Raw genomic sequence first — 16,335 nt, forward strand, 5'->3', positions numbered from 1 at the left:
TTCTCATTTTTCCATTTAGCTCCTTCAAATGCACAAAACCTCATATCATCAGGACAAAATGAAACCAGCATCACTCTGCAGTGGAATAAAGTCAACAACAATGTCAGCTTTGTTCTCCAGTTTAATGGTACAGAGACAAGCATCAGTGCACCAGCTGGAAATGGACCAGTAAATCACACAGTCTCATCTCTCACTGCTGGAACTCAATACACATTCACTCTCTACTCTGTGTTTGAGAACGTCAGAAGCAGTGGAGTCAGCATTACTGCAGTCACTGGTAAGTTAATCAATTGATTTAAACTACAATACAGTGTTTTCAAAAAATACTGATAATAATTCAAGAGTATAATTTTCTATTGTTTTTAACTAGTGAGAAATATATTTTGAAGAATTTTTGAAACTTACTTTATTTTCTCATTTTTCCATTTAGCTCCTTCAAATGCACAAAACCTCATATCATCAGGACAAAATGAAACCAGCATCACTCTGCAGTGGAATAAAGTCAACAACAATGTCAGCTTTGTTCTCCAGTTTAATGGTACAGAGACAAACATCAGTGCACCAGCTGGAAATGGACCAATGAATCACACAGTCTCATCTCTCACTGCTGGAACTCAATACACATTCACTCTCTACTCTGTGTTTGAGAACGTCAGAAGCTCTGGAGTCAGCATTACTGCAGTCACTGGTAAGTTAATCAATTGATTTAAACTACAATACAGTGTTTTCAAAAAATACTGATAATAATTCAACAGTATAATTTTCTATTGTTTTTAACTAGTGAGAAATCAATGTTGAAGAATTTTTGAAACTTACTTTATTTTCTCATTTTTCCATTTAGCTCCTTCAAATGCACAAAACCTCATATCATCAGGACAAAATGAAACCAGCATCACTCTGCAGTGGAATAAAGTCAACAACAATGTCAGCTTTGTTCTCCAGTTTAATGGTACAGAGACAGGAATCAGTGCACCAGCTCAAAATGGACCATTGAATCACACAGTCTCATCTCTCACTGCTGGAACTCAATACACATTCACTCTCTACTCTGTGTTTGAGAACGTCAGAAGCAGTGGAGTCAGCATTACTGCAGTCACTGGTGAGTTAATCAATTAATTTAAACTGCAATACAATGTTTTCACAAACTACTGATAATAATTCAACAGTTTAGTTTTTTTCACTGTTTTTAACTAGTGAAAAATAAATGTTGAAGAATTTTTGAAACTTACTTTATTTTCTAATTTTTCCATTTAGCTCCTTCAAATGCACAAAACCTCATATCATCAGGACAAAATGAAACCAGCATCACTCTGCAGTGGAATAAAGTCAACAACAATGTCAGCTTTGTTCTCCAGTTTAATGGTACAGAGACAAACATCAGTGCACCAGCTGGAAATGGACCAGTGAATCACACAGTCTCATCTCTCACTGCTGGAACTCAATACACATTCACTCTCTACTCTGTGTTTGAGAACGTCAGAAGCAGTGGAGTCAGCATTACTGCAGTCACTGGTAAGTTAATCAATTGATTTAAACTACAATACAGTGTTTTCAAAAAATACTGATAATAATTCAAGAGTATAATTTTCTATTGTTTTTAACTAGTGAGAAATATATTTTGAAGAATTTTTGAAACTTACTTTATTTTCTCATTTTTCCATTTAGCTCCTTCAAATGCACAAAACCTCATATCATCAGGACAAAATGAAACCAGCATCACTCTGCAGTGGAATAAAGTCAACAACAATGTCAGCTTTGTTCTCCAGTTTAATGGTACAGAGACAAACATCAGTGCACCAGCTGGAAATGGACCAATGAATCACACAGTCTCATCTCTCACTGCTGGAACTCAATACACATTCACTCTCTACTCTGTGTTTGAGAACGTCAGAAGCTCTGGAGTCAGCATTACTGCAGTCACTGGTAAGTTAATCAATTGATTTAAACTACAATACAGTGTTTTCAAAAAATACTGATAATAATTCAACAGTATAATTTTCTATTGTTTTTAACTAGTGAGAAATCAATGTTGAAGAATTTTTGAAACTTACTTTATTTTCTCATTTTTCCATTTAGCTCCTTCAAATGCACAAAACCTCATATCATCAGGACAAAATGAACCAGCATCACTCTGCAGTGGAATAAAGTCAACAACAATGTCAGCTTTGTTCTCCAGTTTAATGGTACAGAGACAGGAATCAGTGCACCAGCTCAAAATGGACCATTGAATCACACAGTCTCATCTCTCACTGCTGGAACTCAATACACATTCACTCTCTACTCTGTGTTTGAGAACGTCAGAAGCAGTGGAGTCAGCATTACTGCAGTCACTGGTGAGTTAATCAATTAATTTAAACTGCAATACAATGTTTTCACAAACTACTGATAATAATTCAACAGTTTAGTTTTTTTCACTGTTTTTAACTAGTGAAAAATAAATGTTGAAGAATTTTTGAAACTTACTTTATTTTCTAATTTTTCCATTTAGCTCCTTCAAATGCACAAAACCTCATATCATCAGGACAAAATGAAACCAGCATCACTCTGCAGTGGAATAAAGTCAACAACAATGTCAGCTTTGTTCTCCAGTTTAATGGTACAGAGACAAACATCAGTGCACCAGCTGGAAATGGACCAGTGAATCACACAGTCTCATCTCTCACTGCTGGAACTCAATACACATTCACTCTCTACTCTGTGTTTGAGAACGTCAGAAGCAGTGGAGTCAGCATTACTGCAGTCACTGGTAAGTTAATCAATTGATTTAAACTACAATACAGTGTTTTCAAAAAATACTGATAATAATTCAACAGTATAATTTTCTATTGTTTTTAACTAGTGAGAAATCAATTTTGAAGGTTTTTTGAGACTTACTTTATTTTCTCATTTTTCCATTTAGCTCCTTCAAATGCACAAAACCTCATATCATCAGGACAAAATGAAACCAGCATCACTCTGCAGTGGAATAAAGTCAACAACAATGTCAGCTTTATTCTCCAGTTTAATGGTACAGAGACAAGCATCAGTGCACCAGCTGGAAATGGACCAGTGAATCAAACAGTCTCATCTCTCACTGCTGGAACTCAATACACATTCACTCTCTACTCTGTGTTTGAGAACGTCAGAAGCTCTGGAGTCAACATTACTGCAGTCACTGGTAATTTAGTCAATTTATTAAAACTCCATTACAATGGTTCACATATCATTGATTAAGATAAAAAAAAAAAACAAATTTCAGTGTTGCTAAGTAGCGAGAGATCAATTTCTACAAATTTTTGAAACTTACTTTATTTTCTCATTTTTCCATTTAGCTCCTTCAAATGCACAAAACCTCATATCATCAGGACAAAATGAAACCAGCATCACTCTGCAGTGGAATAAAGTCAACAACAATGTCAGCTTTGTTCTCCAGTTTAATGGTACAGAGACAAGCATCAGTGCACCAGCTCGAAATGGACCAGAGAATCACACAGTCTCATCTCTCACTGCTGGAACTCAATACACATTCACTCTCTACTCTGTGTTTGAGAACGTCAGAAGCAGTGGAGTCAGCATTACTGCAGTCACTGGTAAGTTAATCAATTGATTTAAACTGCAATACAAATTTTTTCACAAACTACTGATAATAATTCAAGAGTATAATTTTCTATTGTTTTTAACTAGTGAGAAATATATTTTGAAGAATTTTTGAAACTTACTTTATTTTCTCATTTTTCCATTTAGCTCCTTCAAATGCACAAAACCTCATATCATCAGGACAAAATGAAACCAGCATCACTCTGCAGTGGAATAAAGTCAACAACAATGTCAGCTTTGTTCTCCAGTTTAATGGTACAGAGACAAACATCAGTGCACCAGCTGGAAATGGACCATTGAATCAAACAGTCTCATCTCTCACTGCTGGAACTCAATACACATTCACTCTCTACTCTGTGTTTGAGAACGTCAGAAGCAGTGGAGTCAGCATTACTGCAGTCACTTGTGAGTTAATCAATTGATTTAAACTGCAATACAATTTTTTCACAAACTACTGATAATAATTCAACAGTTTAGTTTTTTTCACTGTTTTTAACTAGTGAGAAATAAATGTTGAAGAATTTTTGAAACTTACTTTATTTTCTCATTTTTCCATTTAGCTCCTTCAAATGCACAAAACCTCATATCATCAGGACAAAATGAAACCAGCATCACTCTGCAGTGGAATAAAGTCAACAACAATGTCAGCTTTGTTCTCCAGTTTAATGGTACAGAGACAAGCATCAGTGCACCAGCTGGAAATGGACCAGTGAATCAAACAGTCTCATCTCTCACTGCTGGAACTCAATACACATTCACTCTCTACTCTGTGTTTGAGAACGTCAGAAGCTCTGGAGTCAACATTACTGCAGTCACTGGTAATTTAGTCAATTTATTAAAACTCCATTACAATGGTTCACATATCATTGATTAAGATAAAAAAAAAACAAATTTCAGTGTTGCTAACTAGTGAGAAATCAATTTCTACAAATTTTTGAACTTACCTTGTTTTTCTCATTCTTTCATTTAGCTCCTTCAAATGCAGATAACATCATATCATCAGGACAAAATGAAACCAGCATCACTCTGCAGTGGAATAAAGTCAACAACAATGTCAGCTTTGTTCTCCAGTTTAATGGTACAGAGACAAGCATCAGTGCACCAGCTGGAAATGGACCAGTAAATCACACAGTCTCATCTCTCACTGCTGGAACTCAATACACATTCACTCTCTACTCTGTGTTTGAGAACGTCAGAAGCAGTGGAGTCAGCATTACTGCAGTCACTGGTAAGTTAATCAATTGATTTAAACTGCAATACAATGTTTTCACAAACTACTGATAATAATTCAAGAGTATAATTTTCTATTGTTTTTAACTAGTGAGAAATATATTTTGAAGAATTTTTGAAACTTACTTTATTTTCTCATTTTTCCATTTAGCTCCTTCAAATGCACAAAACCTCATATCATCAGGACAAAATGAAACCAGCATCACTCTGCAGTGGAATAAAGTCAACAACAATGTCAGCTTTGTTCTCCAGTTTAATGGTACAGAGACAAACATCAGTGCACCTGCTGGAAATGGACCAGTGAATCACACAGTCTCATCTCTCACTGCTGGAACTCAATACACATTCACTCTCTACTCTGTGTTTGAGAACGTCAGAAGCAGTGGAGTCAGCATTACTGCAGTCACTGGTAAGTTAATCAATTGATTTAAACTACAATACAGTGTTTTCAAAAAATACTGATAATAATTCAACAGTATAATTTTCTATTGTTTTTAACTAGTGAGAAATCAATGTTGAAGAATTTTTGAAACTTACTTTATTTTCTCATTTTTCCATTTAGCTCCTTCAAATGCACAAAACCTCATATCATCAGGACAAAATGAAACCAGCATCACTCTGCAGTGGAATAAAGTCAACAACAATGTCAGCTTTGTTCTCCAGTTTAATGGTACAGAGACAGAAATCAGTGCACCAGCTGGAAATGGACCAGTGAATCAAACAGTCTCATCTCTCACTGCTGGAACTCAATACATATTCACTCTCTACTCTGTGTTTGAGAACGTCAGAAGCAGTGGAGTCAGCATTACTGCAGTCACTTGTGAGTTAATCAATTGATTTAAACTGCAATACAATGTTTTCACAAACTACTGATAATAATTCAACAGTAGAATTTTCTATTGTTTTTAACTAGTGAGAAATCAATTTTGAAGATTTTTTGAAACTTACTTTATTTTCTCATTTTTCCATTTAGCTCCTTCAAATGCACAAAACCTCATATCATCAGGACAAAATGAAACCAGCATCACTCTGCAGTGGAATAAAGTCAACAACAATGTCAGCTTTATTCTCCAGTTTAATGGTACAGAGACAAGCATCAGTGCACCAGCTGGAAATGGACCAGAAAATCACACAGTCTCATCTCTCACTGCTGGAACTCAATACACATTCACTCTCTACTCTGTGTTTGAGAACGTCAGAAGCAGTGGAGTCAGCATTACTGCAGTCACTGGTGAGTTAATCAATTAATTTAAACTGCAATACAATGTTTTCACAAACTACTGATAATAATTCAACAGTTTAGTTTTTTTCACTGTTTTTAACTAGTGAGAAATCAATGTTGAAGAATTTTTGAAACTTACTTTATTTTCTCATTTTTCCATTTAGCTCCTTCAAATGCACAAAACCTCATATCATCAGGACAAAATGAAACCAGCATCACTCTGCAGTGGAATAAAGTCAACAACAATGTCAGCTTTGTTCTCCAGTTTAATGGTACAGAGACAAGCATCAGTGCACCAGCTGGAAATGGACCAGTAAATCACACAGTCTCATCTCTCACTGCTGGAACTCAATACACATTCACTCTCTACTCTGTGTTTGAGAACGTCAGAAGCAGTGGAGTCAGCATTACTGCAGTCACTGGTAAGTTAATCAATTGATTTAAACTACAATACAATGTTTTCACAAACTACTGATAATAATTCAAGAGTATAATTTTCTATTGTTTTTAACTAGTGAGAAATATATTTTGAAGAATTTTTGAAACTTACTTTATTTTCTCATTTTTCCATTTAGCTCCTTCAAATGCACAAAACCTCATATCATCAGGACAAAATGAAACCAGCATCACTCTGCAGTGGAATAAAGTCAACAACAATGTCAGCTTTGTTCTCCAGTTTAATGGTACAGAGACAAACATCAGTGCACCAGCTGGAAATGGACCAATGAATCACACAGTCTCATCTCTCACTGCTGGAACTCAATACACATTCACTCTCTACTCTGTGTTTGAGAACGTCAGAAGCAGTGGAGTCAGCATTACTGCAGTCACTTGTGAGTTAATCAATTAATTTAAACTGCAATACAATGTTTTCACAAACTACTGATAATAATTCAACAGTTTAGTTTTTTTCACTGTTTTTAACTAGTGAGAAATCAATGTTGAAGAATTTTTGAAACTTACTTTATTTTCTCATTTTTCCATTTAGCTCCTTCAAATGCACAAAACCTCATATCATCAGGACAAAATGAAACCAGCATCACTCTGCAGTGGAATAAAGTCAACAACAATGTCAGCTTTGTTCTCCAGTTTAATGGTACAGACACAAGCATCAGTGCACCAGCTGGAAATGGACCAGTGAATCAAACAGTCTCATCTCTCACTGCTGGAACTCAATACACATTCACTCTCTACTCTGTGTTTGAGAACGTCAGAAGCTCTGGAGTCAACATTACTGCAGTCACTGGTAATTTAGTCAATTTATTAAAACTCCATTACAATGGTTCACATATCATTGATTAAGATAAAAAAAAACAAATTTCAGTGTTGCTAACTAGTGAGAAATCAATTTCTACAAATTTTTGAACTTACCTTGTTTTTCTCATTCTTTCATTTAGCTCCTTCAAATGCATATACGATCATATCATCAGGACAAAATGAAACCAGCATCACTCTGCAGTGGAATAAAGTCAACAACAATGTCAGCTTTGTTCTCCAGTTTAATGGTACAGAGACAAGCATCAGTGCACCAGCTGGAAATGGACCAGTAAATCACACAGTCTCATCTCTCACTGCTGGAACTCAATACACATTCACTCTCTACTCTGTGTTTGAGAACGTCAGAAGCAGTGGAGTCAGCATTACTGCAGTCACTGGTAAGTTAATCAATTGATTTAAACTGCAATACAATGTTTTCACAAACTACTGATAATAATTCAACAGTAGAATTTTCTATTGTTTTTAACTAGTGAGAAATCAATTTTGAAGATTTTTTGAAACTTACTTTATTTTCTCATTTTTCCATTTAGCTCCTTCAAATGCACAAAACCTCATATCATCAGGACAAAATGAAACCAGCATCACTCTGCAGTGGAATAAAGTCAACAACAATGTCAGCTTTGTTCTCCAGTTTAATGGTACAGAGACAAGCATCAGTGCACCAGCTGGAAATGGACCAGAAAATTACACAGTCTCATCTCTCACTGCTGGAACTCAATACACATTCACTCTCTACTCTGTGTTTGAGAACGTCAGAAGCAGTGGAGTCAGCATTACTGCAGTCACTTGTGAGTTAATCAATTAATTTAAACTGCAATACAATGTTTTCACAAACTACTGATAATAATTCAACAGTTTAGTTTTTTTCACTGTTTTTAACTAGTGAGAAATCAATGTTGAAGAATTTTTGAAACTTACTTTATTTTCTCATTTTTCCATTTAGCTCCTTCAAATGCACAAAACCTCATATCATCAGGACAAAATGAAACCAGCATCACTCTGCAGTGGAATAAAGTCAACAACAATGTCAGCTTTGTTCTCCAGTTTAATGGTACAGAGACAAGCATCAGTGCACCAGCTGGAAATGGACCAGTAAATCACACAGTCTCATCTCTCACTGCTGGAACTCAATACACATTCACTCTCTACTCTGTGTTTGAGAACGTCAGAAGCAGTGGAGTCAGCATTACTGCAGTCACTGGTAAGTTAATCAATTGATTTAAACTACAATACAGTGTTTTCAAAAAATACTGATAATAATTCAAGAGTATAATTTTCTATTGTTTTTAACTAGTGAGAAATATATTTTGAAGAATTTTTGAAACTTACTTTATTTTCTCATTTTTCCATTTAGCTCCTTCAAATGCACAAAACCTCATATCATCAGGACAAAATGAAACCAGCATCACTCTGCAGTGGAATAAAGTCAACAACAATGTCAGCTTTGTTCTCCAGTTTAATGGTACAGAGACAAACATCAGTGCACCAGCTGGAAATGGACCAATGAATCACACAGTCTCATCTCTCACTGCTGGAACTCAATACACATTCACTCTCTACTCTGTGTTTGAGAACGTCAGAAGCTCTGGAGTCAGCATTACTGCAGTCACTGGTAAGTTAATCAATTGATTTAAACTACAATACAGTGTTTTCAAAAAATACTGATAATAATTCAACAGTATAATTTTCTATTGTTTTTAACTAGTGAGAAATCAATGTTGAAGAATTTTTGAAACTTACTTTATTTTCTCATTTTTCCATTTAGCTCCTTCAAATGCACAAAACCTCATATCATCAGGACAAAATGAAACCAGCATCACTCTGCAGTGGAATAAAGTCAACAACAATGTCAGCTTTGTTCTCCAGTTTAATGGTACAGAGACAGGAATCAGTGCACCAGCTCAAAATGGACCATTGAATCACACAGTCTCATCTCTCACTGCTGGAACTCAATACACATTCACTCTCTACTCTGTGTTTGAGAACGTCAGAAGCAGTGGAGTCAGCATTACTGCAGTCACTGGTGAGTTAATCAATTAATTTAAACTGCAATACAATGTTTTCACAAACTACTGATAATAATTCAACAGTTTAGTTTTTTTCACTGTTTTTAACTAGTGAAAAATAAATGTTGAAGAATTTTTGAAACTTACTTTATTTTCTAATTTTTCCATTTAGCTCCTTCAAATGCACAAAACCTCATATCATCAGGACAAAATGAAACCAGCATCACTCTGCAGTGGAATAAAGTCAACAACAATGTCAGCTTTGTTCTCCAGTTTAATGGTACAGAGACAAACATCAGTGCACCAGCTGGAAATGGACCAGTGAATCACACGGTCTCATCTCTCACTGCTGGAACTCAATACACATTCACTCTCTACTCTGTGTTTGAGAACGTCAGAAGCAGTGGAGTCAGCATTACTGCAGTCACTGGTAAGTTAATCAATTGATTTAAACTACAATACAGTGTTTTCAAAAAATACTGATAATAATTCAAGAGTATAATTTTCTATTGTTTTTAACTAGTGAGAAATATATTTTGAAGAATTTTTGAAACTTACTTTATTTTCTCATTTTTCCATTTAGCTCCTTCAAATGCACAAAACCTCATATCATCAGGACAAAATGAAACCAGCATCACTCTGCAGTGGAATAAAGTCAACAACAATGTCAGCTTTGTTCTCCAGTTTAATGGTACAGAGACAAACATCAGTGCACCAGCTGGAAATGGACCAATGAATCACACAGTCTCATCTCTCACTGCTGGAACTCAATACACATTCACTCTCTACTCTGTGTTTGAGAACGTCAGAAGCTCTGGAGTCAGCATTACTGCAGTCACTGGTAAGTTAATCAATTGATTTAAACTACAATACAGTGTTTTCAAAAAATACTGATAATAATTCAACAGTATAATTTTCTATTGTTTTTAACTAGTGAGAAATCAATGTTGAAGAATTTTTGAAACTTACTTTATTTTCTCATTTTTCCATTTAGCTCCTTCAAATGCACAAAACCTCATATCATCAGGACAAAATGAAACCAGCATCACTCTGCAGTGGAATAAAGTCAACAACAATGTCAGCTTTGTTCTCCAGTTTAATGGTACAGAGACAGGAATCAGTGCACCAGCTCAAAATGGACCATTGAATCACACAGTCTCATCTCTCACTGCTGGAACTCAATACACATTCACTCTCTACTCTGTGTTTGAGAACGTCAGAAGCAGTGGAGTCAGCATTACTGCAGTCACTGGTGAGTTAATCAATTAATTTAAACTGCAATACAATGTTTTCACAAACTACTGATAATAATTCAACAGTTTAGTTTTTTTCACTGTTTTTAACTAGTGAAAAATAAATGTTGAAGAATTTTTGAAACTTACTTTATTTTCTAATTTTTCCATTTAGCTCCTTCAAATGCACAAAACCTCATATCATCAGGACAAAATGAAACCAGCATCACTCTGCAGTGGAATAAAGTCAACAACAATGTCAGCTTTGTTCTCCAGTTTAATGGTACAGAGACAAACATCAGTGCACCAGCTGGAAATGGACCAGTGAATCACACAGTCTCATCTCTCACTGCTGGAACTCAATACACATTCACTCTCTACTCTGTGTTTGAGAACGTCAGAAGCAGTGGAGTCAGCATTACTGCAGTCACTGGTAAGTTAATCAATTGATTTAAACTACAATACAGTGTTTTCAAAAAATACTGATAATAATTCAACAGTATAATTTTCTATTGTTTTTAACTAGTGAGAAATCAATTTTGAAGATTTTTTGAAACTTACTTTATTTTCTCATTTTTCCATTTAGCTCCTTCAAATGCACAAAACCTCATATCATCAGGACAAAATGAAACCAGCATCACTCTGCAGTGGAATAAAGTCAACAACAATGTCAGCTTTGTTCTCCAGTTTAATGGTACAGAGACAAGCATCAGTGCACCAGCTGGAAATGGACCAGTGAATCACACAGTCTCATCTCTCACTGCTGGAACTCAATACATATTCACTCTCTACTCTGTGTTTGAGAACGTCAGAAGCAGTGGAGTCAGCATTACTGCAGTCACTTGTGAGTTAATCAATTGATTTAAACTGCAATACAATGTTTTCACAAACTACTGATAATAATTCAACAGTAGAATTTTCTATTGTTTTTAACTAGTGAGAAATCAATTTTGAAGGTTTTTTGAGACTTACTTTATTTTCTCATTTTTCCATTTAGCTCCTTCAAATGCACAAAACCTCATATCATCAGGACAAAATGAAACCAGCATCACTCTGCAGTGGAATAAAGTCAACAACAATGTCAGCTTTATTCTCCAGTTTAATGGTACAGAGACAAGCATCAGTGCACCAGCTGGAAATGGACCAGTGAATCAAACAGTCTCATCTCTCACTGCTGGAACTCAATACACATTCACTCTCTACTCTGTGTTTGAGAACGTCAGAAGCTCTGGAGTCAACATTACTGCAGTCACTGGTAATTTAGTCAATTTATTAAAACTCCATTACAATGGTTCACATATCATTGATTAAGATAAAAAAAAAAAACAAATTTCAGTGTTGCTAAGTAGCGAGAGATCAATTTCTACAAATTTTTGAAACTTACTTTATTTTCTCATTTTTCCATTTAGCTCCTTCAAATGCACAAAACCTCATATCATCAGGACAAAATGAAACCAGCATCACTCTGCAGTGGAATAAAGTCAACAACAATGTCAGCTTTGTTCTCCAGTTTAATGGTACAGAGACAAGCATCAGTGCACCAGCTCGAAATGGACCAGAAAATCACACAGTCTCATCTCTCACTGCTGGAACTCAATACACATTCACTCTCTACTCTGTGTTTGAGAACGTCAGAAGCAGTGGAGTCAGCATTACTGCAGTCACTGGTAAGTTAATCAATTGATTTAAACTGCAATACAAATTTTTTCACAAACTACTGATAATAATTCAAGAGTATAATTTTCTATTGTTTTTAACTAGTGAGAAATATATTTTGAAGAATTTTTGAAACTTACTTTATTTTCTCATTTTTCCATTTAGCTCCTTCAAATGCACAAAACCTCATATCATCAGGACAAAATGAAACCAGCATCACTCTGCAGTGGAATAAAGTCAACAACAATGTCAGCTTTGTTCTCCAGTTTAATGGTACAGAGACAAACATCAGTGCACCAGCTGGAAATGGACCATTGAATCAAACAGTCTCATCTCTCACTGCTGGAACTCAATACACATTCACTCTCTACTCTGTGTTTGAGAACGTCAGAAGCAGTGGAGTCAGCATTACTGCAGTCACTTGTGAGTTAATCAATTGATTTAAACTGCAATACAATTTTTTCACAAACTACTGATAATAATTCAACAGTTTAGTTTTTTTCACTGTTTTTAACTAGTGAGAAATAAATGTTGAAGAATTTTTGAAACTTACTTTATTTTCTCATTTTTCCATTTAGCTCCTTCAAATGCACAAAACCTCATATCATCAGGACAAAATGAAACCAGCATCACTCTGCAGTGGAATAAAGTCAACAACAATGTCAGCTTTGTTCTCCAGTTTAATGGTACAGACACAAGCATCAGTGCACCAGCTGGAAATGGACCAGTGAATCAAACAGTCTCATCTCTCACTGCTGGAACTCAATACACATTCACTCTCTACTCTGTGTTTGAGAACGTTAGAAGCTCTGGAGTCAACATTACTGCAGTCACTGGTAATTTAGTCAATTTATTAAAACTCCATTACAATGGTTCACATATCATTGATTAAGATAAAAAAAAAAACAAATTTCAGTGTTGCTAAGTAGCGAGAGATCAATTTCTACAAATTTTTGAATTTACCTTGTTTTTCTCATTTTTTCATTTAGCCCCTTCAAATGCACAAAACCTCATATCATCAGGACAAAACGAAACCAGCATCACTCTGCAGTGGAATAAAGTCAACAACAATGTCAGCTTTGTTCTCCAGTTTAATGGTACAGAGACAGGAATCAGTGCACCAGCTCAAAATGGACCATTGAATCACACAGTCTCATCTCTCACTGCTGGAACTCAATACACATTCACTCTCTACTCTGTGTTTGAGAACGTCAGAAGCAGTGGAGTCAGCATTACTGCAGTCACTGGTGAGTTAATCAATTAATTTAAACTGCAATACAATGTTTTCACAAACTACATATGGCACGATACCACTTTTTTATGTCCGATACCGATACCGATATCATAAATTTTGATATCTGCCGATACCGATATGAATCCGACATAGTGTGTTTTTTAATCAATAAAACTGTTTTTTAATATCTTGCTGCATTTTGTATAAGTTCATACTCAAGTTTAAATAAACAACAACACTAAAGCTATTGTGTTATACCTGTATGTAAAAAATACAACAAAATATTTCATAGTTCAGCAATACTGATCAATCTAATAAACTTAAACCTACTCCATCCTCCCTATTCTGGTATTTTAAAGAGTACTCAGCAGAAATATTAAGCAACCTAACTAATAGGGTTACAAACTACCAGCAAAAAAAAAAAAAAAAAAGGGAACCACCCCCCACCCTCCACCTCATGATGCTTAATCGATGTAATCAACTTTAATTTGATGCAGTGTGAAAATAAAATGCACAGAAATAAATTATTTTTCAAGAATAATTAAATAAATTCAACATCTGTATTCTACAGAATTCCATACTGCACAAATGGTATCTTCCCAAAGGAAAAGGTAGTATAGCTTACTAGGGTATATTAGACTTAACAGTTACTATATACAGTAATGGACTTCTATATATTTTACACAAGATTAAAACTTTGGGTGTAAGATTCAGATAATTATTTATTAAAAGCTAGACATTTTAAATGAGAACAAGAAAGAAAAGTATGTCTTTGTGCCCCCTTTTCCCTGTTAACGCCCTATCGGCCCCCGTGGCTAAACTTTGCTAGATCCGCCCCTGCACAGTTACCAGCCATCAGCTGCGTAGAAAAGGATCCTGGTGTAGAAAGTAATATTAAATGAATTCTAACAACAGATTATCAACCTTAAACATGCTACTGTTGTTCAGCCGCTGGTTTCCTCTTTCTGGTGCAAAGTGGGCCAAAAATAAAGAAGAGAGACGGACTCGTGACAGAAAAGCCGATCAGCTGATCATTAAGCAGTTCCATGATTGAAGTAGCAACAGGAGAGAGAGGGAGAGAGAAGAGGCAGTCGCTCCATATATCGGTTGTTAAGCTTAACGTAGGAATACTTTACAAACATTCAGAGATGAACTTACACACTTGCTTTACTTCTCTCTGGGATCACTTCCTCAGAGATGAAATGCTGGTTTGGTAGCGAGGCTACAAATACACACAGCGGCTCTATCACGTGATGTATACTGCTCCTACGTGCTACGGTTATGAGCCAAGTTACGCCGTGTAGCAAGTCTTTTGAGGTGCTTTTTTGATATTTAATGGATCGGATTACATTTTTTATTTCTCTCCAATATTCGATCCAGTACGTCAGTATTGGACTGATACGTAATATCGGATCGTTCCATCTCTATCACAAACTACTGATAATAATTCAACAGTATAGTTTTTTTTTTTTTTACTGTTTTTAACTAGTGAGAAATCAATTTTGAAGAATTTTTGAAACTTACTTTATTTTCTCATTTTTCCATTTAGCTCCTTCAAATGCACAAAACCTCATATCATCAGGGCAAAATGAAACCAGCATCACTCTGCAGTGGAATAAAGTCAACAACAATGTCAGCTTTGTTCTCCAGTTTTATGGTGCAGAGACAGACATCAGTGCACCAGCTGGAAATGGACCATTGAATCACACAGTCTCATCTCTCACTGCTGGAACTCAATACACATTCACTCTCTACTCTGTGTTTGAGAACGTCAGAAGCTCTGGAGTCATCATTACTGCAGTCACTGGTCAGATATTACATTTCATACTGTGCTATTTCACAGAAAGAATGCATCAAGTTGTGATTATAAACAGTAAATTGGTTGTTTACAGTTAGTTCCTAGTCGTCGAAATGAATCAGTGTACATTACATAATACTGATTTATGAAGGTGAAATTTTGGTATTTAAAAATCAGCCATGAGCATTTGAAGATATTAATTCACCAGTCGAGGCAGTGTCAAGGCACTTGTTGTTGTAATTTAGCACTACAATAATAGAGAGAAAAGACCAACAATTAGTTGATGTCTATGAGGAAACATTTGTTTGTACAGAAAAATCCATTAGAGGCTTAAACTCAGCAATATAGAAAGGGAAGCGTAAATAAATAATTTTCAGATGCAAGTTGGAAACAATAACTTTACAATGAAAAGCATTTACAGCAATGCTACGTTTGGCTCTCAGACATGCTAAGCTCTGCTGATGAAACTAAAAGCACATATGTGTGTCTTTAACTTGATGTTCCACTTTCACAACTGTCCCCCCACCTAACTGCTCTCTCTCAGCTCCTCCAAATGCAGACAGCTTCCGATCATCAGGACAAAATGAAACCAGCATCACCCTGCAGTGGAATAAAGTCAACAACAATGTCAGCTTTGTTCTCCAGTTTAATGGTACAGAGACAGACATCAGTGCACCAGCTGGAAATGGACCAGTAAATCACACAGTCTCATCTCTCACTGCTGGAACTCAATACACATTCACTCTCTACTCTGTGTTTGAGAACGTCAGAAGCAGTGGAGTCAGCATTACTGCAGTCACTGGTGAGTAAATTAATGATGAGTACAAGCTGGAAGAATAACAGGTTTTGTTTTGTTTTTGACTTTTTTCTTTGGTTTAGTTTTTCTTGTTGTTGTTGTTGCATCTTCCTTTTGCTGCTCATCAGTGCATGTGATTGTTTTCCTTTTCCTTGTTTATTAGTGTTGAAGAATCAATTTACATGTAGATATTGTGTTTATAGTTAATTCCATTTTGTTTTCTCTCCCTGTAAATGCATAACTGATTCTACTTTCTACATTCAAAGGGCCTAGTAAGTATTTGCATTTCTTTCATTTACTGTATCCT

General features: G+C 35.6%; 1 pseudogene; it reads left to right on the top strand.

Annotated features, from left to right (window-relative positions):
• The window catches only part of LOC146715162 (macrophage mannose receptor 1-like), a 76,025-nt pseudogene that overhangs the window by 26,658 nt on the left and 33,032 nt on the right, over positions 1–16,335 (top strand).

This window comes from Copadichromis virginalis, linkage group LG3 (assembly GCF_057382275.1).
Source record: "Copadichromis virginalis isolate Kocher_CV1m ecotype Utaka linkage group LG3, C_Virginalis_male_GT1.1, whole genome shotgun sequence".
Lineage (NCBI taxonomy): Eukaryota > Metazoa > Chordata > Actinopteri > Cichliformes > Cichlidae > Copadichromis > Copadichromis virginalis.